This window comes from Hyperolius riggenbachi, chromosome 6 (genome assembly GCF_040937935.1).
Source record: "Hyperolius riggenbachi isolate aHypRig1 chromosome 6, aHypRig1.pri, whole genome shotgun sequence".
Taxonomy (NCBI): Eukaryota; Metazoa; Chordata; class Amphibia; order Anura; family Hyperoliidae; genus Hyperolius; species Hyperolius riggenbachi.
This window is the reverse complement of record NC_090651.1, coordinates 145952088-145976335: the sequence shown is the minus strand read 5'-3', so window position 1 is coordinate 145976335 and position 24248 is coordinate 145952088. Positions and strand designations below refer to the sequence as shown.

At 39.9% G+C, this 24248-nt stretch overlaps 1 protein-coding gene across 8 annotated transcripts in view; it reads right to left on the bottom strand.

The window, feature by feature from the left end:
- Nucleotides 1-15212, bottom strand: part of NTNG1 (netrin G1) — a 448295-nt gene extending 433083 nt beyond the window's left edge. For 7 of the 8 annotated variants that reach the window (XM_068240032.1, XM_068240038.1, XM_068240039.1 and 4 more), the window contains exon 1: nucleotides 14411-15212. The gene's annotated coding sequence lies outside the window, so the exon portion shown is untranslated. Of the gene's footprint in view, nucleotides 1-13290; nucleotides 13331-14410 lie in introns of those variants that run through there. The other variant, XM_068240034.1, reaches the window with a different exon arrangement.
- Nucleotides 15213-24248: the final 9036 nt, after the last annotated feature.

The window sequence follows — 24248 nt, the reverse complement described above, 5'->3', positions numbered from 1 at the left end:
CATCAATCTGTTATATCGGTAGTTACTATAGGCAGTGTCAACACTCATCTGTGCCCATGAAGATCACATTACTGAAATAAGGAAGTCATTATTAAAAGAAATGAAAAGATGTATAAACAATTGCTGAATATGTATTTACAAGTTGAACCCTATTTTTTACAATGGAAATACTACAGTGTTTCCCTGAAAATAAGACAGTGTCATATTAATTTTTGCTCTAAAAGATGTGCTAAGGCTTATTTTCAAGGGATGTCTTATATTTCTATGATGAAGTGTCTCTCAGCTCAGCAGAACATTTCCTGTTCCTTTGTACTGTGCTGTTCCTGTGCTGTGTGTCCTCCTGCCTTCCCCACTGTTCTTCCTCTGCTGGATCCAAAGGTATGCTTTTGTACTGATCAGGCACTTGCCTTGTCATCCTGCACACAGCTGGTAACCTTGCTGTGTGCTGGGATGACAGGACTGGTGCCTGATCAGCACTACACTGCTGTGTTCCTGCTTGCTGGCCTTCTCTTACTCCTATTTAACTGCCGCTAGGGCTTATTTTTGAGGTAGGGATTATATTTCGAGCATGATCAAAATTCCAACTTAGACTTATTTTCAGGGTAAGGCATGTTTTTGGGGAGACACAGTATTTAATAATAGTATTATTATTACTTTTATTATTGCTGTTTTACATACCACTAATACTTTTTTGCAGCACTTTACAGAGTATATTGGATAATTCAAGTAACTAAAGTACTAACAAAGCAAACGTGCCAGTGCAGGATAAAATATATTAAAATCAGTTTAAAATGGGAGGCAGTGGTGGAGGTAAGTACATCACTGCCTCCTGTTTCAAACTTATAATATATTTTATCCTGGACTTGCGCCTCTGCTTCAATAGTACTTCAGTTATCCTCCCTGGTAGAGAAGTGTCACCCCATCTTCTACAGAGCGTGACATTTTAACCTGAGTGGGGACAGGCTAATTTCCCTAGAAGCATATACAGTGGTTGCCTAGGAGGTAACCCACCTTTGTGAGTAGCATTTCTATCTCTCTTATTATCCGAAATCGAAATGACTAGTACTACACTATAGTGGGCTCTGGATCGTTCTTTTTTCTCTCTTGTAATTCAAGTAACTAACTGTGTCATGGTTAGGCTTACAATCTAATGTTCTTACCATAGACTAGGTCCAATTTTGAGGGGAGAAGGAAACGGGAGTGATCCAAGGAAAGCCATGCAAATATTGGGGAAATGTACAAATTCCAAGCAAAGAGAATCTAGCTGAGACTTGGGCTCTAGTGCTGTAAACTAAAAGCTTTGACAACTTACCGATATCTATGATTCGGCCCATAGCAGCCATGTTGGAATTCCCTCTTAATGATTTAGCTTCAATGTGCAGCTTGTCTTATTTTATTTATTTTTTTAAAATTCAGATAATCTGTACAATTTTTTTCTCATCTGAAAACATAGCAACTGACTGTAACCAAGACAGCCCACATTTTCATTTCTTCAACTGGGTGATGCTTGAACCAAGAAATGTGCATCATAACGGAGGTCAAATTACAGATAGAGGTTTCATATTTCCATGAAGCAGAATGAAAGCATGCAGAAAAAAATCCAAACTTAAAGCGGAATATAACCCTGCATTTCAACTTTGCTCTAAAACATTATTTACAGCATTTTATATGCAACCATTTTTTACTAGACCAGCATTGGAAGGGTTAAACACAGAGGTTTAAAGTTCCGTGGAGAGATATGCAGAAGTTCAGATAGATACATTTAACTACATAGAATGTAACAAGTGATAAATGTTACACACTCTTTGGCTGTCCTCCAGCTCCTTCTCAGTCAGAGACAGTGAGTCACATGCCACACTTAGATACATTTATGTAAACAAAATGTATCTATGTCAGCTTCGGATGCGTCTGCAGTTCTGTCCAGGAACTTTAAAGCCCTGTGTAACCCTTCCAATGCTGGTCTAGTAAAAAAAAATGCTGGTTGCATATAATATACTGTAAATAATGTTTTAGAGCAAAGTTGAAATGCAGGGTTATATTCCGCTTTAATAAACCCTTCCAATATGTCAGTAATTGGTTTTTTTTTAAGAGGGGATGAAAACTGGGCAGATTTACCAAACCAGTTCTAAAGGGAAAGGTAAAGTTGTCCACCTCAAGCACCCAATTATGAGAGATTTCCGCAAGCATAGGAACTTCTCTATGCATAATTGTTTACTCTTGGTTTATACACTTTCCCTTATTAGCTGTTCATTGTGTGTCTACTGTAGTAAACTACTTCCTAATGTCAGTGCAGGTGCCCTGGAAACATCCTTTGATAAGTCCCATCAATTGTATCTTTATAATCACTGGATACCAGTTGACGATTGAGTGATTATTTGTGGATGATTTTAGGTATGATTTTAGGTATATTCACTTAAGACTACCAATTATTTGCAAGAAAGTTATTTTTCTTTAGTGAATCACTCTCTTTGAATCTACTGATTGGACCCATTGGAGTGGAGCTAATAGGCATCTCCAGGCAGAGTTTGTCATAATCATCTGTTACTAAGCCGAAAATGTTTAAGTCCATCACTTGGATCAAGTCACATGATGTATAGGGCTGCCTACAGATCCAAACTGTTCTTGATTTATTAAAAAAAGTTCTCGTTGCAGGAGACAAAATAATACTTAAATATTACAGATGTTAAAAACCTCCTTAGCGGTTATCCCGAGTCAGGCTAAGGGCGGAAATCCACAGCTCAGAGCGGTAATCTCGTTCCTGAGTGAGTTATATGCAGGAGCTGCTGCAGATCTCTCTGTGGTATGTTTTTTTTTCCATGTTTTTAGGGTCTAAAAGCTTGTGAAAAAATTGCATGGTTTTTAGACCCTAAACCTGGAAATAATCATAACGCCAGGGAGATAAATTTACTCAAATTCATGTCCACATGACTGCAATCTTATAACTGGTAATTCATTATACCATCAGCAAGTCTTGTTTTGGTCCAGTATAATTATTCCCAACATCAACAATAAATCCAGACCACTTCTGTCAGATGGTGTCAGATTATCTCTGGCTTTAGCACTCCTTTAGCAAGTAATGCCTATTGCATTTGACTTGCTACTTGCCAAGGTTCTCTACCAACAATGCAATTTTAGTGACTGTATATGTATATAATTTTCATTATATAGTGTAACATTGTTTAACAATGTTTAGTGGCATGTGGCTATTGAGGCGGTCACAACAGATTCCATCGCGGACTATTGTCCGCATCTCCATAGACTCCCATGCTAGTTACCATCTGTGCCCCCTTTGCTTGTTCCCACGGTACGCGATTGCGGAAGATGGATTAGGGATTTGCTTGTACGTCGCATTGCCGTTGCTGCGGATCCCTGATCCATCAGTAGGTGAGTACCTAGATTCAGGCTGAAAAATGTTTTAAAACCAATAAAAATATATGTGATCTAATTCAACAGACAAGGATTTGCTAAATATTACTATCAGCTCAAAAAGATTTTGGGCTTTCCCCTTTGGTCATATCAGATAACAGCAAGGACTACAAAAATGTTATGAAATTAGAATTCATGTGACAGTAGCAGTGTGCACACTGACAGTGAGAAATATGTGCACAAGATGTCCTGCATGTATTGCAGACATTCTCACCCTAATCTGCAGGTGGGCATACCCAAGTACAGCTGCATGACTAATTCTTCACCTTTAAGCAACAATTGCTATAGTTTGATATGACTCAAGCAAGATCCTAATAGCAGACAATGATCAATTAATCCAGGCCATGTTTTCTGGATCACTTATGTTCTCTACAGTCATTTAACCTCAGAAAGCCTTAAGCTACATACACACTGTAGATTTCTGTTGCCTGATACAACTGTTCATGAGAATTTCTGGTGTAAAGTTTTACAGGTGACACCCAACATATGTGGCCTTCACTTTAGTGAATGGCCACACTGAAACATCATTCTGATTCTTTCACTGACACTAAGGTGGTCTCCACCACTTAAGCTCCCCCTTCTGTTTCCATAGAACACAAAGGCCTGCTTGGCTGCAGCTGCATCAGAAGGTGGCAGGAGGGCAGGAACAGAGCATCATCTACTGTATCGTATCGACTAGGAGAGAATCAACAAGGCAAGAAAGAAGAAATGAGAAAATCTGATAAGTGGGACTAAGAGACAACATAAAGGTATGATCATAATCTTGTTCCAGAGGAGAACAAACAAATATATTCTAATGAAAAATAGACATACAGAGCTCAGCTACACTTTAATTTGCCCTCCACAATAAACAAAATGCGATCACCGATGAGTGCAATGGATGCATGAAGAATCTTCACAACTACTCAGTAATGAAGTAATGAACGTTAGCTTTTACAAATGCATCCACTCTGTGAGTGTTTCACAATTGTCATTTATCTCTTTTAGGGGTTATTGCTACTTTCTTAGTTCCAGGTTGGCTAAAAAAAAAACATGATTAATGTAAAACTAATAACATTAAGGGCTGGTTTGATAAAACAGATTTTTTAATTAAAGCCACAGCTAAAGGATTTCACAGTGCATGAAGTACTAATAATGGAGGATCATGGCAGCTCTTGGACTCACAGATTAATTTTAGACAAAGTTGCGTCCCCAGTATGACCTCAGATTGGACAATCTAACACAACAATGTGATGTATTCACCAATGAAGCCTACTTTATCACCTACAGTGAGCTTTTTCTTTTTTTTTCTGATGAGAAAACGCTACAGAATCTCAGCATAAAGATGTCACCTACAACTGTTATGCGACAACGGCAGTGAAACATGGCAACAAAGAGCCATAAGGTACCAGGATCTATTATAGGTATATATTATATGTTCTGATATTATTTATATTAGCATTTGTAAAAATAAAAAGTCTGGAGTTACAGCATAGATATGAATGTTTGAACACCTAAATAATAATTTAAATCAGTCTGTAAAAAACAACCGCCAGTATTCTATGTATCTTCACTATTATCATCACCATCATCATCATCGTCAAGGTTATCAGAATTAAGGTAAGTACAGAATACTAGTGGTGGGAAATGATCAATATCTACCTGTTATAGGTTGTATATGCACTTGCCCCACTCAGCATTAAAATAGATTTTAGCAAAGATCTGTTTTAACACCAATCACACCACCAAAACTGCTAGCTGTGTATTGCTTGTTATAGTACAAATTCATAACAACCTCACTTGCTTTTCTCTCCTGCCCACCCCCTCCACCCATCTGCTCAATCACCTATGAACTGGCCTCTACCAAGCAATCTTAGATCAATAAAACAAATGATAACTGATTGAGACGCCCTTTTTTAATACTTTAAGTACATTTTTAATTGCTAGGAGCTGAAAAGTTATTATTAGAAACAATGAAAAATGATCTCCTGAGAGAAAACTCAGGAGAAAAAATTAACTGTATGATTATTGGCCAATGGCCCTTATTCAGTTAAAATTGTCTCTTGAGTCTTTTCTTTGGAGATAATTTTTCATCTTTTCTGAAAAGTAACTTTTCAGCACATCACAACTGAAAAATATCCAAAAAGTAGCTATTAAAATTATTTTGAGTATTTTCTTGCTTGCTGGTGACTTAAAATGCATTTTAGTAACAAGGTGTGAAAACTTCATCCAGGAGACATTTATATCTCGCTTTTCTCCTGGCTGACTCAAAGCGCCAGAGCTGCAGCCACTAGGACATGCGCTATAGGCAGTAGCAGTGTTAGGGAGTCTTGCTCAAAGTCTCCTACTGAATAGGTGATGCCTTACTAAACAGGGAGGGCCGAGATTCAAACCTAGGTCGCCTGTGTTAGAGGCAGAGCCCTTAACCAGTACACTATCCAGCCATTAAAATGTCATGTAATGTATAACTGCCTTTAGAGCCCAAGTGGTAGAAAACCAAAACAATATTATCTAAAGGAAATCTAAAGCTAGTAGAATATGAAGTATAACATTGTGATCTGTATACTTATTCTGGATCAGTACTTCAGAACTATAAGAAACACTATAACACTATAAGAAAAACACTATAACACTATAAGAAAATCATCCAAAAGCCAGGGAACTACTGTTCAAAAAAATAAAGTGAGCAATGGGATCCTCCATGTTCCTCTTATTTTGGGTTCTATTTAACAATGAAACACACCATGTACAGTAGAAAATATGCCACGGGAACAAGTCGTACTTATATCTCTTTTTTGCATTTTTTTCAACTTGAAGAAAAGTGAACTCTGCATTGCTGCCGTGCGTTACTGCCAGTTAAATATACAATTTGCACTGTACATAACAAACCCTGTATCCCACACCCATACAGCAACAGGTCTGGAATTAACAGCATCTATAAGAGTTCACAAACTGTGCTAAAGCCCTGTGAATTACTGATCTATCCTATGGATTGCACACTTTCTATATTTCACAGCTTCATTAAACTACAGACTTTCAGGCCAAATAGAAAACAGGTATCCCGCTGCACTTGTGGTGGTGACAGACCTGGACCTGGGCAACCACCCCACAGGTCAGAGTAAAAGAGAAAAAGGGGGTCCGCTTCAATGTCACTCAAAAATATTTATTTGGGACTTATCCCAGAGCAGCCACAGAAACACTCAGCTGAGCGTTTCTGTAGCTGCTCTGGGATAAGTCCCAAATAAATATTTTTGAGTGACATTGAAGCAGACCCCCTTTTTCTCTTTTACTCAGACTTTCAGACCACAGTTACCCTTCCTCAGGAGAACTTGTAATAACATCATTGTACATCTGTGTAAATCCACAGAACAGGATGATTGTCTACAACGAAATTGTACTTTTTGAAAACTGTTGGTATATATCCAGGCATTTTGCTAATCAATTTTCAGCTTTCAGCAGTGGCACTTTGCAAAATGAGTACATAAATGACATTATAAATCCAAAAAGTTTTATATTATTTGTAGGTAATGGATTTCAGTGACAATGGACACACACAACACCAAATTGTTTGCACAAATTTTACTATGAGATACAAATCAGTAGTAACAGACAGGATATTATATGTAGGGACATATAAGTAGAACGATTTATGTGATAACATGAGCTGTGTTAGGATGCCACTTAGACGATGCATACTTAATCAGAGTAAGCTAAAATAATTGAACAAGATTGTCAAGAAGCCTAAATGACTTTGGTTTTGGGTTTTTTTTTTATTATTATTAAAAAAACAACCAAACCAGCATTAAAATAATTACCGTATATGAATGTGTCAATAGAAAATGTATTGGTGCTGTTATTATGCTTTGATAGTCTTCTGGATTTTATATAGATCTCAACTTCTGGAATATGAAATCACTGTATCCTTGTCTATACACTGTCAGATGTCATCTTACAGAATAGATTTTTTTTTTTACTACTATTCAAATGATCACCCATCCACATAGACATCTTGTGCTCTTTTCAACCCAAATCATTTTTTGTGTGTGCCTAGTTTGTGGAATGGTATTACATAGAGGAGCAATGAATGCAGCAACTCAGACAATCGTCTTTTATAGTTGATTTCAGAAGCCTTACAGAGAGAACTTGCTTTGCATTTTGTGATGTCTAGGTTGCACATAGTCATTTTATTTAATCAGAAATGCTCTTTAAAGGACACATGAAGTGAAAGGATATGGAGGCAGCAATACTTATTCCATTTTAAACAATACCAGTTGCCTGGCATCCTGCTGGTCTTTCATGCATCAGTAGCATCTGAATCACACACCTGAAACAAGCATGTAGCAAATCCAGTCAAACTCGAGTCAAACAACTGATCTGCAGGCTTGGTCTGGGTCTGTGGATAAAAGTGTTAGAGGCAGAGGATTAGCAGGACAGCCTGCATTGTTTTAAAGGAGAAAGATATGGTAGCCTCCGTGTCCCTCTCACTTCAGTTGTCGTATAAGGTGTGTGTGGTGGTGGTGGTGGTGGGGGGGGGGGGGGGGGTAATAAACATTTGCAATTGTAGATAGTACATTTGTTTAGGTCACTAAATATAGCATGAATGTGCCTTGGCCTTTGGAGATGGCCTGAGATGGCCTAGTTTATTGCATGACAACACTGGGGATATGCAGAGGAGTGTAGAAACTTCACTTCACATCTCTACACTTCTTTATTAAAGCAGCCTCAAAGACGGCTTATGTGTAGAAAAGCAAACTGCCTTAACCAGACAAGCCCAGTTTCAGATGACTGAGAGTCATTGGGAGCCATGTTGTGTCTGGGCTCCACCCCTTCATTACTTTGTGGTTACGGACATGGAAATCCCAGGAAGGAGAGCTGATACTGACTCATGGGTAGCACCCTAGTCTTTCATTTTCCTCATTTTTCCATGCTGGGGAAAGAAGACGATCCTGTACAGACGCTGTTTTTTTTTTTGTAATGCTATGTTATGTACATAGTTTTACAATCGTAGAGATCCTGCACACGGTAAAAAGGGTTTTCACAAAAATAGCTTTTTAGATAGAATAAGTGGTGTCTTTAGATTCAAATAGTAATTATGGAAGCTTCACTGTTTCACTACACACACACACATACACACACACACACGCAAACATGCACGCACGCACGCACGCACGCACGCACACACACACACACACACACACACACACACAATACTACTACAATTATGTGATCTTGCAATGTTTTCTCAGAATAAATGATACACTTTGATTGATTCCAATAAGTTAGATTATTGATAGTGTGATCAAGAGTGACAGGAAATCTAGACCCATGAGTTCCTGGGCGAACAGTAATGCATGAAGTACAGTAGTAGTAGATTAGAGATGGTATTACTGGGCACAGATCTCAACTCTGTATCTCAGTTGGGGGCTGCGGTTTGCTCTTCTGTTCAGAGTCCTATCACCCCTCATATAACTTACTCAAACTGCCTGAAAGCGATTCCAGGAAAAACAATGAAAGCCATTAATGACAACCGTATATATATCTGATAGATTAACAACATTTGCTTTAAAACTCAGTTTCTTCCTATTACTTTCCATACAGCAATATTAACTCATAATTTAGACTGCCATCTTGAGTAACACACCAGTCAATCTATATTAAAAAAATACAAAAAGACCAAATATAGGAGACATACATGACTCCATGCTCATTGACATCTCTGTCTAATCCCAATACTTCAGTCTAGAGCTTATATGGCCCTGGGGCACAGTGAAAGACTATCATCGTAAAGTCCAATCTCCTCCACTAGAAGCTCCCTTCTGCCATAGCACAAGTCAAAAATCAATGAAGTGGCTGAAATAATATTATTTAAAGGACATATTGAAGGATGTCTCAGCAGTGTGGACAGAGAGGAGACACAAAGAAGGAAACTTCAGGGATGACAAATATGCAAGTGATGATGTATAAAAAGATGATACCAAATACATGGGGAGATGGATAGACTAGTCTATAATGTAGATTCCTTGGTAACATGAAGACATAATAGTTCTTTGTCCAAGAATTCGAAAGAATTCGGAAGGCAAACATGGTGCCCTATTCCCAAATTCCCTGCAGTATGAAGGCTTAAAGCTAAGCAACTGCGAAAATGTTATGTATTTTGGTTATTTTGCACTCCCCGGCTGATCTCAATGAACAAATAGATGCTAATATATTCACAAATTTATATATATATATATATATATATATATATATATATATATATGGATTTACAATTGTTTTTGAATACTCCTGTGTTCTACTGTAAAAGTTATCATTCCCACGCTGTAGAAAAACACTCTTTTCCTCTCCCACCTTCCACCTGAAGACATCTCATGGGCTTGTATCTATTAGGATATTTTAGGGATCAGTTTAAGGCTTATACCTGAAGTGCTATAAATAAATATGAATCTGCTCAGACGTGCAAACATGCAAAACCAACAAAAGAAATTTATATAAAAAAAAGCACTGCTTAAATGAATGCTACAACACAGGCTTGTAGCTATTTTTTACACAAATATATGTGCATGATATCTACGTCCCGTTAACACATTATACTGTATTAGATGGGATTCTTCCTGAAGGTTAAGCTTCTTTCTGCAAGTTAATGGTAGGTTATCTCTTGTTTCTGTACAAACTGACCTTCACATTTGTGTATATTTAAAATAACGTATAAACATAATGCTGTGACTGGGAGCTATGTCAAGGGCATTTACACCAACAAATAGCTTCATTTTGTTTTCGAAGGTACCTAGAATAACGCCACGGTGAAATGAAATAATTTAATGAATAAACTTTTGTTACTGATCAAGCGTCAACCTCCAATCTACTGGAATAATCAATGAAAACAATTTTAAATGCACACTTTTGCTTTACTAAGGCATTATTTTGGCATATTTAACTCACAGGATTGTTTTAAAATATTAACAAAATAACATACGTTTTATTAATAGCTGTGATATAATATTACCAAACAAAACTCGTTTTGTTTTTGAGTCGTAAAATTGAGCCCACGCAAGTACTCCATTATGAATGCTGTATATCTAACAGTACGCTAAATAAGAAGAGTTGTTCACATAATCACATTGTGTGTGCAGGCATGCACAGGTATTATTCACTCAAATTTACTAAGATGCAGCAAGATGATAAAAGACTAAATTCAAATATTTCAGTTGAAGCCACAACTTGGACATATTTTAGGCCACCTTTGCCGTGAGATCCAGAAGCATTCTTAATAATTTCTCCGTGAATAGAAAGAATTGATGACATTTTTACCTTATAGCCTCTTTACTCCGATGAAGTATTTGATAGATTCAATCCAATTTAGACAATTTAAGGTTGGTTGCACAGAAAGCTCCCATAAAACGACATATTTCCTTAACCGCAACAGCTGGCTGCCACTGATGTACATCTTAAAATGTATTTTTATCTGGCAATTAAGAAAGATTCGTATTGTGGCAAAAGCCAGACTATGAAGGGGAAATTAGAAGTGTGTGGGTTTTCTTGGCCCTTTTTCCATTCTCCTGAGTTAAGAAGCAGGAATGACTCATAAGAGAACACAGATTTAAGATATTCTTGACCTCATTTTCTATTTCGCAAGAAAGCATGGAGACCCTTGACATTTTCAGTTTGCTATAATAGGTAGAGCTAGTTAGAATATTGGGATTCGCCTTCATTTTAAAAAAGGTGTTACATCAAACACTTTTAAAAGGTTATAAGGATGTCATTGAAAACAAGGTATGCTTTGCATGCTATTATTATATCTTCTGATCGGCTGGTTTGCTGCTAATGAGAATTACAGAAATAGCAGAGCTCTGCCAGTCTCACAATTACCACTCTGCCTTCACATTGTTGCTGCATCCAACCATCATTTATTACATCAATATTTGCTCTTCCAGGACCGGTGACACTGCAGAGGAAAGCAAACTGATTTGATTCCGGCGCCCTGTGGACATGGTGCTACACAAGTGTAAAGTTGCATTAGTGTAGTTAAAGGTAGACTCCATGGAAAAGCATATTTAACAAAAATACTGAGTATGCAATGTATTCTTTGCCTCTGCGGAGCTGTGCTTTATTCGAAAAGAATGGGATCTAACATAGACAATGTTTGCAACACTTGCTGACTTTCAAATGAGAGGCAGGTATGAAGTGAGATGACAGCAGATTAAAACACCACAAAAATCACTACTACTCTGCAGAAACCACTATTACTGAAGGCTGCCTTTGCTGAGTAATCAGCAGTGGAAAATCAGTCATTGTGGCATATCTATGATGACTTTTTGCACCGCACAGCCTATCAGACCCATAGTAGTCAGATATGCAGTCAGAAGAATGGACACTGATTAATACCTGGTGGTTGCAGAGATTTGCAATGGAGGCCCATAGGTTTAGCAAGCTTAAAAAAAAACCACTATATAGATATTATTCTTGTAACGTATTAACTACTGCTTAGTCTTCTATATTGATGACGTCTTCTTTAAAGTTACATAGCATGCTTTGTTATACAGTACATGGTGTGAATTTAATGGACATAGACAAATCTTGATCAAACATGTATATATTACGTGCATATTACCTAGGTTCTAGGAAGTATCTGGTATGACGGAAACTATTATGTAGTGCCACGGTAATATATTATTAATATATTAGTCTGATTTACTCTTTTTTTTCATGCAAATCTGTTTCCATTTATAAGTTTCATCCGAGACCAAGGGTACCCATCGTGTAGATTGTGATCTACCATTGCTAAGGACCTCCGGGTAGATCCCGCACCGCCCGCCTAAGTGATGTGTATGTGCTGCAGTTGTAATTGCATCTGTAGATGTACCAGATAGATCATTTTCAATCTGTAATTTTTTAAGTGGCTCGCAAGATGAAAAAGTCACAGATAGTGCAAAAATTAGATGTTTCTCATAACTACTGTGAATAGTGTAATCACTCATTTTATAAACACTAATAGGGTAAGTCACAAATCTGGTACAACACAGACACTGAAGTTGCCATACTATGAAACGCGTGTGTGTTATGGAATACCCTGGAGCTCTTTGTTATCCCTCACATATTAAGACGCAGGATTCATGGAATTTTACTAAACGAGGGAGGCAGATTCAATAAGACACCCCACGCTGCGGAGCTTACCAGCTATTGCTGAATTTGTGAAAATGGACTCACACTCCAGTGGGTTTATCTACCCTGATAACAGCTCAGTCCTCTCACTCCAGCTTGATAATTGGACGTTTTTGTTGCAGGAATGAGATCACAGCTACTAAATATTCACAGGATGTGTCATCCATAAGTTTACAGATTCATGTTAATTTCCATGTGTTCATTTTACAGCGTGAGATATGGATGCAAAAAGGAAAATGATATTATTTACATGATAATTGTGTGTAAAAGAAACCTTCTGAAATAACAAGAAGGAGTCCTAATAAAAAAAAAATGTGTAATTTGGTACGCCATGCGATATGGTATGCCATGCATTGTACATCTTCACAGACACCTGCAGAGTATAGTGTTTTAGGCAAGTTTTGGTACAGTATCGAGGTCCCTATAATAAAAGCATCCCAGTTACATCACTATCCTGTACATCTTTGAGGTCATTAAGGTTCCCACTATAGATTCAATCTTTTTTGCACAATTTTACCACTAATATGTAATATGAGGGATTACCTAAATTCTAAGTACATTCACTCACTTTACTCTGCTACTACATGGATTTGGAAAAGTTGTACATAAAAGAGTGTATCATCTTTGGGTACCTTTGCACTGATGTACATTACCATAGTCTCTTTGTAATCTGCACTGTGATATTCTGCACAACATAACAATGCACAACTCTGTCCTTAGACTTACTTCTGAGCAGAATCATCCCATTGTAGTAGAGAAGCCACTTATTCTCTATGCCCTTCTGCTATGATCATACTAAAAACCTAATGCAACCGAGTTCATATTACTTGTTTAAACAGCTATAAACAGTTGATGCTGCCTCACCACCTTTCCTGATCGTGCTGCTGGTGCTAAACTGATAATTCAACCAGTTGTTAACACGTTTTCCGGACACGTCCACTAGGGGGAGCTGCATCCCTCTGTCGCTTTCCTTCGGGGACCAATTTAACTGCTAATGTTCTCTGGATGCTGAGATGTTAATGGTCGGAGTGTTCTTTACAGACAGTCACTCATCTCACGGAGACTCGCAAAACTGGAGCATCAGCAGCACTGTGAGATGAGTCAAACAGCGGCATCAGCCTGAAGTTGGGAATTAAAGACAGATTGTTTTTTTTCCTCCTGAAGGACTGATGAGGTTATTTGATTGTGTGTGTTCTTTTTTTGTTGCACGAAGCTTCCTCAGTTAACTCTAACTATGGAGGTCAGTATAAAGGAGACTTTTACTGAAACTGTAAGTATTGCTAAACTTTACATGGTATCTTAGATGGCATCTAGACAGCTTACTGATGTATTTAGGCACTATGCTGTTCTCCTACAGCACCAATACAGATACACACTAATAAACTGAAATTCTTTCTTCAACTTCAGCCACACTGAGAGATCCACAATAGGCAGAATGCAAAAATGAGTGTGAATGGCAACTCTCTATGCTGTCAGAACTGAATGTATGCATGCTGTCTGTGTGTATGAGAGATGGGGGCTCGCTATCTAGATGGAGGAGAGAAGGGGGCTCGCTATATTCACCTACACACATCTGGCGTTGCAAACAGAGATCTGAAGCAAGTGCTTTCAAAGGCTGGAGCTGCTGGCACAGAGCAGCAAGACACAGAGGAAAGACACAGAAACCTGTTCAAAGAGTGATTTCCTCAAAGCTCCTCTTGACAAAAAAATAAGGGACAATTAAGAAAGAGCCCTCTCCCCATCTCTGTTCATCCCCCTGTGGGGTTTCACCTGAATCTTAACGTTACAGCAATAAAAGACATGCAAATGAGTGAAAACGACATTCAGGGGAAAAGTCTGTACTTACTGAAGGAAGGCTGTATCTCTGTCCTAATTAAGGAGAAGTCCCTGTGTGAGGAGTTATAATCCTTTTATTAGTGCTGAATAGTGATTATCCAGATTCTGTTCTCTTAAGGAAATGAGCCCCCTTAGCTGGAACCTGTATCCAAAGAGTTCAGCAGCAACAGCAGAGTATCAGCTGTGGTCATCCATGCCCGGGGCCAAAAACCAGCAGCTTTTTTTTAGAAGGAGCAGCAGGGACCCCCTGTATGCTTTGTATGTGGCAAGACTTTCTGGGAAACAAAGTGCATATTATCCTCTTAGATCCTGTAAAGAAACACAAAAATGGACAAAAAACACCAAAGGGGGGTGAGGGATCAAGAGTTGCTTTCCTGGTCGTTGTGTTGCTCTGTTGTTCCGGCAGATGCCTCCACTCCTGGTCTCCAGATGTGCAGCGTAGGGAGATGTTGTTGGTCCAGAGTGCTGAAATGCACAGTAGCTACTGCTCTCATTGTATTTAGAATGGAGATTTGTTGAGAGGGATTGAGAGGCAGCATCAATCACTCCCAATTAGCATTGGCATGATGGGTGGGGACCTCGCTGTCCTTGTACTGACCACTCTGTCCCTCCAACTTACTGCAAAACACATAGCTGTGAGGTGCAGGGAAGGGGACACATGCTGGAATAAGATGAGCTGGGGACCTCTCCTCTCTGGGTGGGGTGGGGAGAGGCTTATCTTGACCACACAGCAGCAGGCGGGGAGCAGGACAGAGCTGGGGGTGCAGCTGGCACACACAAGGAGGAGGAGAGAGGTATCTTGCTGTTTGGAGAGAAGATTTCCAAATGCCAGCAAACAAGAGATTGCAAACCTTATACTAGCTCTATTCCAGGATTCCTGAGCGGTCCTAAAGACCTTAGCCGATTATCCTTGACAAGCTCTGCATTATTGATTGCAAGCTCTGTGGTTCTCCCAGGAGCAGAATCACAGCTGGTACAGAAGGTATTTTTCTCTCGAAAGAAATAGTTCTCTCGTTACCAAAAAGGTGCAGAAAACACGCATTTGTTTCCAAAAAGGGTTCCACTAAATGAAATACTCAGCCATTGTTTGCTGTATAGATGTATACACCTGGATAGCTGAGTGCCTCTGCAAGCACTGTCAGCACGTACTGCAGGACAGATATTAGGCAAGGTTGTCATTTGCTTATGGTTATATTACCATCCAGATGCATAATCACAGGTTAAATGTAATAATGAGATCATTCATCATTACTTCTCTGGCATAATAAAACTTTTACTCTGACGTCTGTGTATTATTAAGTTTATTATTTATCCGTCATACAGTATATATATATATATATATATATATATATATATATATATATATATATATATATATATATATATATATATATATATATATATATATGCAAATATCTTCAGTAGTTGAAACCCACTGTAGCAAGACTAACAGGCATCCCTCACGTGCATTATATCTCATCTCTGCCATCAATCAATGATAATAGATTTTTTCCTCACTCAAGAAGATAGATGGAGAGATCTGGAGTTTCAGCAAATTTATTGTGTAAAGCAGCCCAGTGTAGTTGAGAGACTGTGGAGAGTGTGATGCTGTGTATGCTGCACTTTAGCTGGAAAGTGAACGGAGACACTTATGCTGTTTTAAAAAAAAACAGACCAGTCTTGGAAAACCTGTTCTTATTTCCAGGAATTGTTACAGAAACTGGCCAGTTCAGCTGGGATCTCAGATAAAGTGCAGGATATATTGTCAGTGTTGCATGTAAGTAAGCATAGGGCTATAGAATTCAGAGCAGGACTTCTTTTGGAATCATGAATGATGGGAATAGGAAACCAGGCTCAATGATCAAGCCACAGAAACCTCTCTATTGCTGACTATAAGGTGTATCAGGAATGTGTAAATGAAAACAAAATGTGTGTATAGTACAGCAATGGTTTTTAAAAATGACAACAGATTTCCAAAATGTCTCACTTTGTTCCTATCAGTTACCTTAACTGGGCAGCACAGAGAGTATGTCAGTGGGAGGCACCTGTGGTGCTGATGTGAAAAAGTGAAATGAAGAATCCTGCAGCTGCTGCCCATAGCAACCAGAGACTTTCAATCATTTTGCTAATAATCTTTTGCTCTCATTTAGAATAAGTATCAACTGCATAGTGCATGTGAATATAATCATATTGTTCTATATTCAATAAAGCTGCAGCCACTAGGGCACGCTCTATAGGCAGTAGCAGCATTAGGGAGACTTGCCTAAGGTCTCCTACTGAATAGGTGCTGGCTTACTGAACAGGCAGAGCCGACTGCCGAGATTCGAACCCTGGTCTCCTGTGTCAGACAGAGTCTGTGTCTGGACCGTGTAATGGTTAAGGGCTCTGCCTCTGACACAGGAGACCAGGGTTCGAGTCTCGGCTCTGCCTGTTCAGTAAGCCAGCACCTATTCAGTAGGAGACCTTAGGCAAGTCTCCCTAATGCTGCTACTGTCTATAGAGTGCATCCTCGTGGCTGCAGCTCTGGCGCTTTGAGTCCGCCAGGAGAAAAGCGCATTAAAAAAAAAATAACAATCAATAGAATGTTATATTGCATTATTCATTGGAGGCTCTTGCACACTAGCCAACTGGTGCATGTATGCGATTTTATGCTAGTGTTACAATGCATGGCATGTGCTGTGTGTGTGTTTGCGTTTCAGCATGGATCAGTGGCGCTAACACCAATTCACTCGACGGGAAATCACGTGTCGGGCATTACAGTGTTTCTGAGCATGTTACATTGGGGCTGATTAATGAAACCTACAGTGCACAAGCAGCGCAGGCTAATACATGCGAGCACATGCTATGTGCAGTCCTGTCAGCATAGGGTAATACTAGCGAGCACATGCTAAGTGCGGTTCTGTCAGCATAGGGTAATACTAGCGAGCACATGCTATGCGTGGTCCTGTCAGCATAGGGTAATACTAGCGAGCACATGCTATGTGCGGTCCTGTCAGCATAGGGTAATACTAGTGAGCACATGCTATGCCCGGTCCTGTCAGCATAGGGTAATACAAGCAAGCACATGCTATGCGTGGTCCTGTCAGCATAGGGTAATACTAGGGAGAACATGCTATGCGCGGTTCTGTCAGCATAGGGTAATACAAGCAAGCACATGCTATGCACGGTCCTGTCAGCATAGGGTAATACTAGCGAGCACATGCTATGTGCGGTCCTGTCAGCATAGGGTAATACTAGTGAGCACATGCTATGCCCGGTCCTGTCAGCATAGGGTAATACTAACGAGCACATGCTATGCGTGGTCCTGTCAGCATAGGGTAATACTAGCGAGCACATGCTATGCGTGGTCCTGTCAGCATAGGGTAATACTAGCGAGCACATGCTATGTGCGGTCCTGTCAGCATAGGGTAATACTAGTGAGCACATGCTATGCCCGGTCCTGTCAGCATAGGGTAATACAAGCAAGCACATGCTATGCGTGGTCCTGTCAGCATAGGGTAATACTAGGGAGCACATGCTATGCCCGGTCCTGTCAGCATAGGGTAATACTAACGAGCACATGCTATGCGTGGTCCTGTCAGCATAGGGTAATACTAGCGAGCACATGCTATGCGTGGTCCTGTCAGCATAGGGTAATACTAGCGAGCACATGCTATGTGCGGTCCTGTCAGCATAGGGTAATACTAGTGAGCACATGCTATGCCCGGTCCTGTCAGCATAGGGTAATACAAGTAAGCACATGCTATGCGTGGTCCTGTCAGCATAGGGTAATACTAGCGAGCACATGCTATGTGCGGTCCTGTCAGCATAGGGTAATACTAGCGAGCACATGCTATGCGTGGTCCTGTCAGCATAGGGTAATACTAGGGAGCACATGCTATGCGCGGTTCTGTCAGCATAGGGTAATACTAGCGAGCACATGCTATGCGCGGTCTTGTCAGCATAGGGTAATACAAGCAAGCACATGTTATGCGTGGTCCTGTCAGCATAGGGTAATACTAGCGAGCACATGCTATGCGCGGTCTTGTCAGCATAGGGTAATACAAGCAAGCACATGTTATGCGTGGTCCTGTCAGCATAGGGTAATACTAGCGAGCACATGCTATGTGCGGTCCTGTCAGCATAGGGTAATACTAGCGAGCACATGCTATGCGCGGTCCTGTCAGCATAGGGTAATACTAGCGAGCACATGCTATGTGCGGTCCTGTCAGCATAGGGTAATACTAACGAGCACATGCTATGCGCGGTCCTGTCAGCATAGGGTAATACTAGCGAGCACATGCTATGCGCGGTCCTGTCAGCATAGGGTAATAACAGAGCGAGCACATGCTATGCGCGGTCTTGTCAGCATAGGGTAATACTAGTGAGCACATGCTATGCGCGGTCCTGTCAGCATAGGGTAATACTAACGAGCACATGCTATGTGTGATCCTGTCAGCATAGGGTGCGCTCTTCACTTACGCGCAATCCTTCCTACTATCGCGCAATTTGCTGGTATCGCAGTCATGCTACCAGCACATCACGCAGCACTTAGAAGGATTGCACATAAGTGAAGAGTGCACCCTATGCTGACAGGACTCGCTAGTATTAGCCCGCGCTGCTTGTGCAGGGTAGGTTTCATAAATCAGCCCTATTGGAACGTGCAGGAATGATTTATTGGAATGCTCTATTGGAACGTGCGGGAATGCTTTATGTACTGTGAACGGTAATATGAAAGTCAAAGGACTCCATGTTACCATGTGCGTCATAATGGAAAGCACCACATATCAGAGTGAAAGGGCCATAAAAGGAATTTAAAAAATCAGTAAATGACCTGCTGCACCAATTCACAGATCATCAGCAACAACTCCATGCTCACCCTTCTTCCTCAGTCAGCCTGAAGCCCCGCCTCCCTAATAGGGAGTGATAAGCCTCAGGGGGGTGTGTCTTCACCTGGAAGAGCAATCACACTGCCGCTGCATGCCCCGTAACTAAAGGGGAGTGAGCAGGCAGCTGTTTGGTGCTGAGGATGACACACAAATCTATAAATTAAATCAGCAGGCATTGCCCCTATACAATCACCTTAGTTTTCTCCTAAGTGATATTTTTACACCTTATCAATATTTTTTTTTTAAGTCACAAGCAAGCAAGAAAATATACTGAATAGTGTTAATATTACTTTTCACCTACGTTTTGGTGAAAGTTATTTTTAAGAGGAGATGATCTCCTGGGAGAAAACATAGGAGAAAATGGGAATTAAATAAGAGCCATTTCCTGTTTCATTTTGCAAATACTATTATGTTTCTTTTCTTTTTCTTTCCACAAAACAATTATACATAAATCATTTAAAATAATTAAAATTGTAAAATTTAAAATACATGTAAACACATACAAATAAGAAGTATATTTCTTCCGGAGTAAAATGAGCCTTAAATTACTTTTCTCCTATGTTGCTGTCACTTACAGTAGTAAGTAGAAATCTGACCGAGCTAACAGGTTTTTGGCTAGTATATCTCTTCATGGGAGATTCTCAGTATTTAATGTATTCTTTACAAAAGCACTCCCTGGAAAGGATTGATATAAAGATCTAGGCTGCCCCCATCTGTTTGCATGCACACTATTCTGGCGGTTGGACTGAGCAACTGCCATTCACTAAGTGCTTTTGAAAATGAAGAAAACCCAGAAAATCCCCCATGAGCATATGGGCTAGTCCAAAACCTGTCAGTTCTGTCAAATTTCTTCTACGGTAAGTGACAGCAACATAGGAGAAAAGTATTTTATATCACATTTTACTCAGGGAGAAATGTACAATTTATTTATTTGTTTTTTTGGATTTAAAATTGTACTATTTTTCACGATAGTAGTCCTATAAAGGACTTACGAGGCCAACATATACTGTAGCGTGGATCGGGGGGTTGGCCCTAGAGCTGCGCAGCCGCACAGCCGCGGCCAGCTCCGGCGGCCATATTGGCAGAGGCAGGAGAGCCCGACCCGGGCCCCGCGGTCATGACCGGCCGGGGGGCTATTGAGCGGCGGGGACCCGGCGGTACGACACGGAGGGCGCGGATGGCGTCCTCCGTGTCTTTTAAAGAGACGCAGGTACTTAACTTTTTTTTATATGTTGGCCTCGTAAGTCCTTTAACCACTTCACCCCAAAGGGGTATTTACCCTAACGGACAAGAGCTATTTTCAGCTTTCAGTGCTCATTCCTTTCATTTGCCAATAGCTTAATCACTACTAATCACAAAGAAATGATCTATCTCTTGTTTTTATCACCACCAATTGGGCTTTTTGGAGTTGATATTTGTTTTCAGTAATTACTTTATTTCTTATACATTTTAAAGGGAAAAACAAGGAAAAAATTAAAACATACCCTATTTCTCCAATTTCATCCCCTAGAGTTTTAATATAAACGCTGCTACTGTGCATAAAACCCACATATTGGATCTGCCTATTTGTTCTGGTTATCACAAGATTTTAATTATGTCCCTTGTGCAAAGTATGGTGACAATATATTATTTGGAAATAAAGGTGTATTTTTTCTATGGTGTTTTTTTTCACCACTATTTTCACGTGCACGTGCACGGGAATGCACGCGCAGGAGCGCGCACATGCACACGCACAGCGGCAGCAGCAGCACTGTTTGACTTATAAAAACGTCCTGGAGCCATTAAGAGGCTCTAGCAGGACGTTTTTATAACTCAGCTTGTCATTAAGTGGTTAAGAATTGCGCAGGAACTGAAACGGTGGCTCCTTGTCACCTTATCATATAATCCTTGTGTTGGTCAATGAAAAAAAGAGGCAGGTAGCCTGCAGAATGAAGGTTTGTGTTGCAACTCAGGGTCCTGCATGATTTTCCTATTTATCTGCACATGTATGATATAAGATCTGTTTACTTAGAAATGGAAAGTGTTACTGAATTCTGGGTCAAACATTCCATAGCATGGGTGCAAAACATAGCCTTTCTTGAAAAGATAATGAACTCATTGCCTTTGTATCTGTAATATTTCTTGTAACAGAGACATCAAACCACTTGTTCATGTTCAGCATGCTACATAGGTTGTACGCAATCTTTACAGGCTATTGTGTCTTCAACGTATAGAGACATTCACTCTTTACAAACCAGCCTAGCAACCTTACAGTTAACCTTCCACACTCTCTCAACAAAGGATTGAAGCTATTGGATAGTGAAATCATTTCTAAACAGACAGATAAGAAATTCATTAGGTTGAAGGCGACTGCGTTATAAATCACATAAACCTAGTCTACTGTGTTACCATACCAGCGGCAAGCCAGGGTATTATTATTATGCAGAGATGATGCAGGGACGCCTCAAAGTTTAGGTAAGGATGATCCCTTCTCCTTTGACCTGTAAAATATTATGGCCTATTCCCTTCAGCGGTGAAAGACAAATCTGTACTAGGAGTGCTTGCATATCATTTTGTAGGTACAGTACATTGCTATACAGATCTATCCTGCAGGCAAAAAGGGAGCGAGAGCAGAAATGGAAGTCAAACTAGTGACTCTAGAGGAATTGCTGAATTAAACTGCAGGGGCTGGATGGAGAAAGAGAAAAATCTTACCTTCTTTACTATGGGGATGTTTCTTTGCATTCTCTGTAGCTTCACAGATAATCATGTTAATAATATATCAAGCATTAAACTGGGCAGTGTTATTTGTTTGTGGGGAGAGTGATTTGCTAACATCTATCTTAAAGAGGAACTCCAGTGAAAATAATGTAATAAAAAAAGTGCTTCATTTTTACCATAATTATGTATAAATGATTTAGTCAGTGTTTGCTCATTGTAAAATCTTTCCTCTCCCAGATTCACATTCTGACATGTATTACATGGTGACATTGTTACTGTGGGCATGTTATGTAGCTGTTTCTAGCTGTTCTGGCTGTTAGACAGCTGTAAACAGCTAATTCCTGTCTGTGAACATTGTTACATTGTGGCAGTTTGCCAGGAGTACCTCGGTATTCAGAGCTTCTTGTGGGAGGGGTTTCAGCACAAAATCAGTCACACAGCGCCCCCTGATGGTCTGTTTGTGAAAATCATTCTATTTCTCATGTAAAAGGGGGTATCAGCTACTGATTGGGATAAAGTTCAATTCTTGGTTGGAGTTTCTCTTTAACACACTGACCAACTCCTATTTATAACAATTGCAGTTTATTTTTATCACATGGCAATGTTGATTTCCTTTCTGCCTTGCTGAGAAAATGATCGTATTTTCTACGCAGAATAGGAAAAAACTTAAATATTTTTGGTACCATAAGTTGAAATTAGATCATATTTGGCACCAGATGTTTAACAGCAATGAACATATTGTAAGCAATACTCACAGACACAATATATTTCATAGGGAAAATGTGTTTTTCAAAGCCTTAGGTTACTTTCCCAAATTTTCATGATTAATAAAGCTAAATAAAACACTGTGTTTTTATATAGTTTTCATATTTGATGCAGCTGTTCCACAAAATTCCCCTTTTAGAAAGGTCATATGATCCAGATAGCTGTGCACAGTATAGAGCTGCCAACACAGTGTGGAATTCCTCCTCTGCATAGAACTATTCCCTGACCATGCCCACCACACCCCTCTGCTACCTCCGGTAAAAAGTTGAGCCTTTGCTCCTCCTCCATAGTTTTTCCTTGATTACCCATTGTGGGTGGTGATGAGATCGGTGGAGGGGTTAGAACAGTCTGCTGTTCAGTCTTGCAACTAATATTTGACGTCAGTATTGCAAATCCAGACAGCCAGCAAATATGGTGAACATGCAGTGCACAAATCTTTTCGAAATACAGATTATGTTATAATAGTTAAAAAGCCCATCCATCGAAAAATAGGCGTTAGGCTTTAGCCGCGACCCTGCAACACCTCCCCCCCCCAACGCGTTCATGGCCACAACCAGCGTTCACGCCCGCCCATCTCCCTGCGCCCATCTTTCCGTGCTGTCTGAAGTCTGTGCCACGCTTGCGGGCCAGTCACAGCACACAGACACAGGGACACACTAGTACGGAGTGACAGGGCTATTATTATATAGGATTCCACACAGCATGCATTAATAACACACACAAACCTGAACTAGGGCTTTCATTCATTTAATTTGCACATTTATAATTGTGACATTTTTCTTTTTAACTTTGCAGAGAACTTTTAACAAACTATATAACTTACTGTACATTAAAGGAGATTTCTGTGTTATTGTCCCTATCATACGCTAGGCTTTAGGATGAAGAGGGTTGGAGAAGAGATGTACCAATTGAACTACCACCATTTTATTTGGCAATGTGGAAAAAAATCCACACAAACATGGGGAGAACATAATGTTAACACAAAAACTGTCTGATGTTTTATTTGGACAATAGGGGTTTAGAGTAGCAAGGCAACAGAGCTAACCACCTAGAATGTTACAAGAGAATGTGGTGAGTACTCATGTCTTGCTAATAAAAGGAATACAGAGATGGCCTTTTGTGTTGTTCTTAAACCCAGAGCACCAGAGTGACATAATGCTAAGTTACTAAACAAAGACCTAAGTATGTTTGTCTTTAGTTACTTAAGTTACCTAAGTATGTTTGTCTTTAGTTAAGAGCAGTCGATCTCTGCACAAACTGCGGCCATTTAGCAGCAAATGTGGGATGGAATATATTTGTGTGTGTGTGTGTATTGGTGGTGTGTGTGTGTATTGGTGGTGGTGGTGTGTGTGTGTCAGGGCCGTATCTATTAAGAGGCACCCGTGGGCCGGTGCCATGGGCGGGTCCTCAGGGGGGGGGGGGTTGCAGGTGGTCACTGTTTCATATAATAATATTTTTTTTTTCCCTTCTGACTTTTTTTTAAAAATTATTTATTTAGATTTTTTTTGGGGGGGG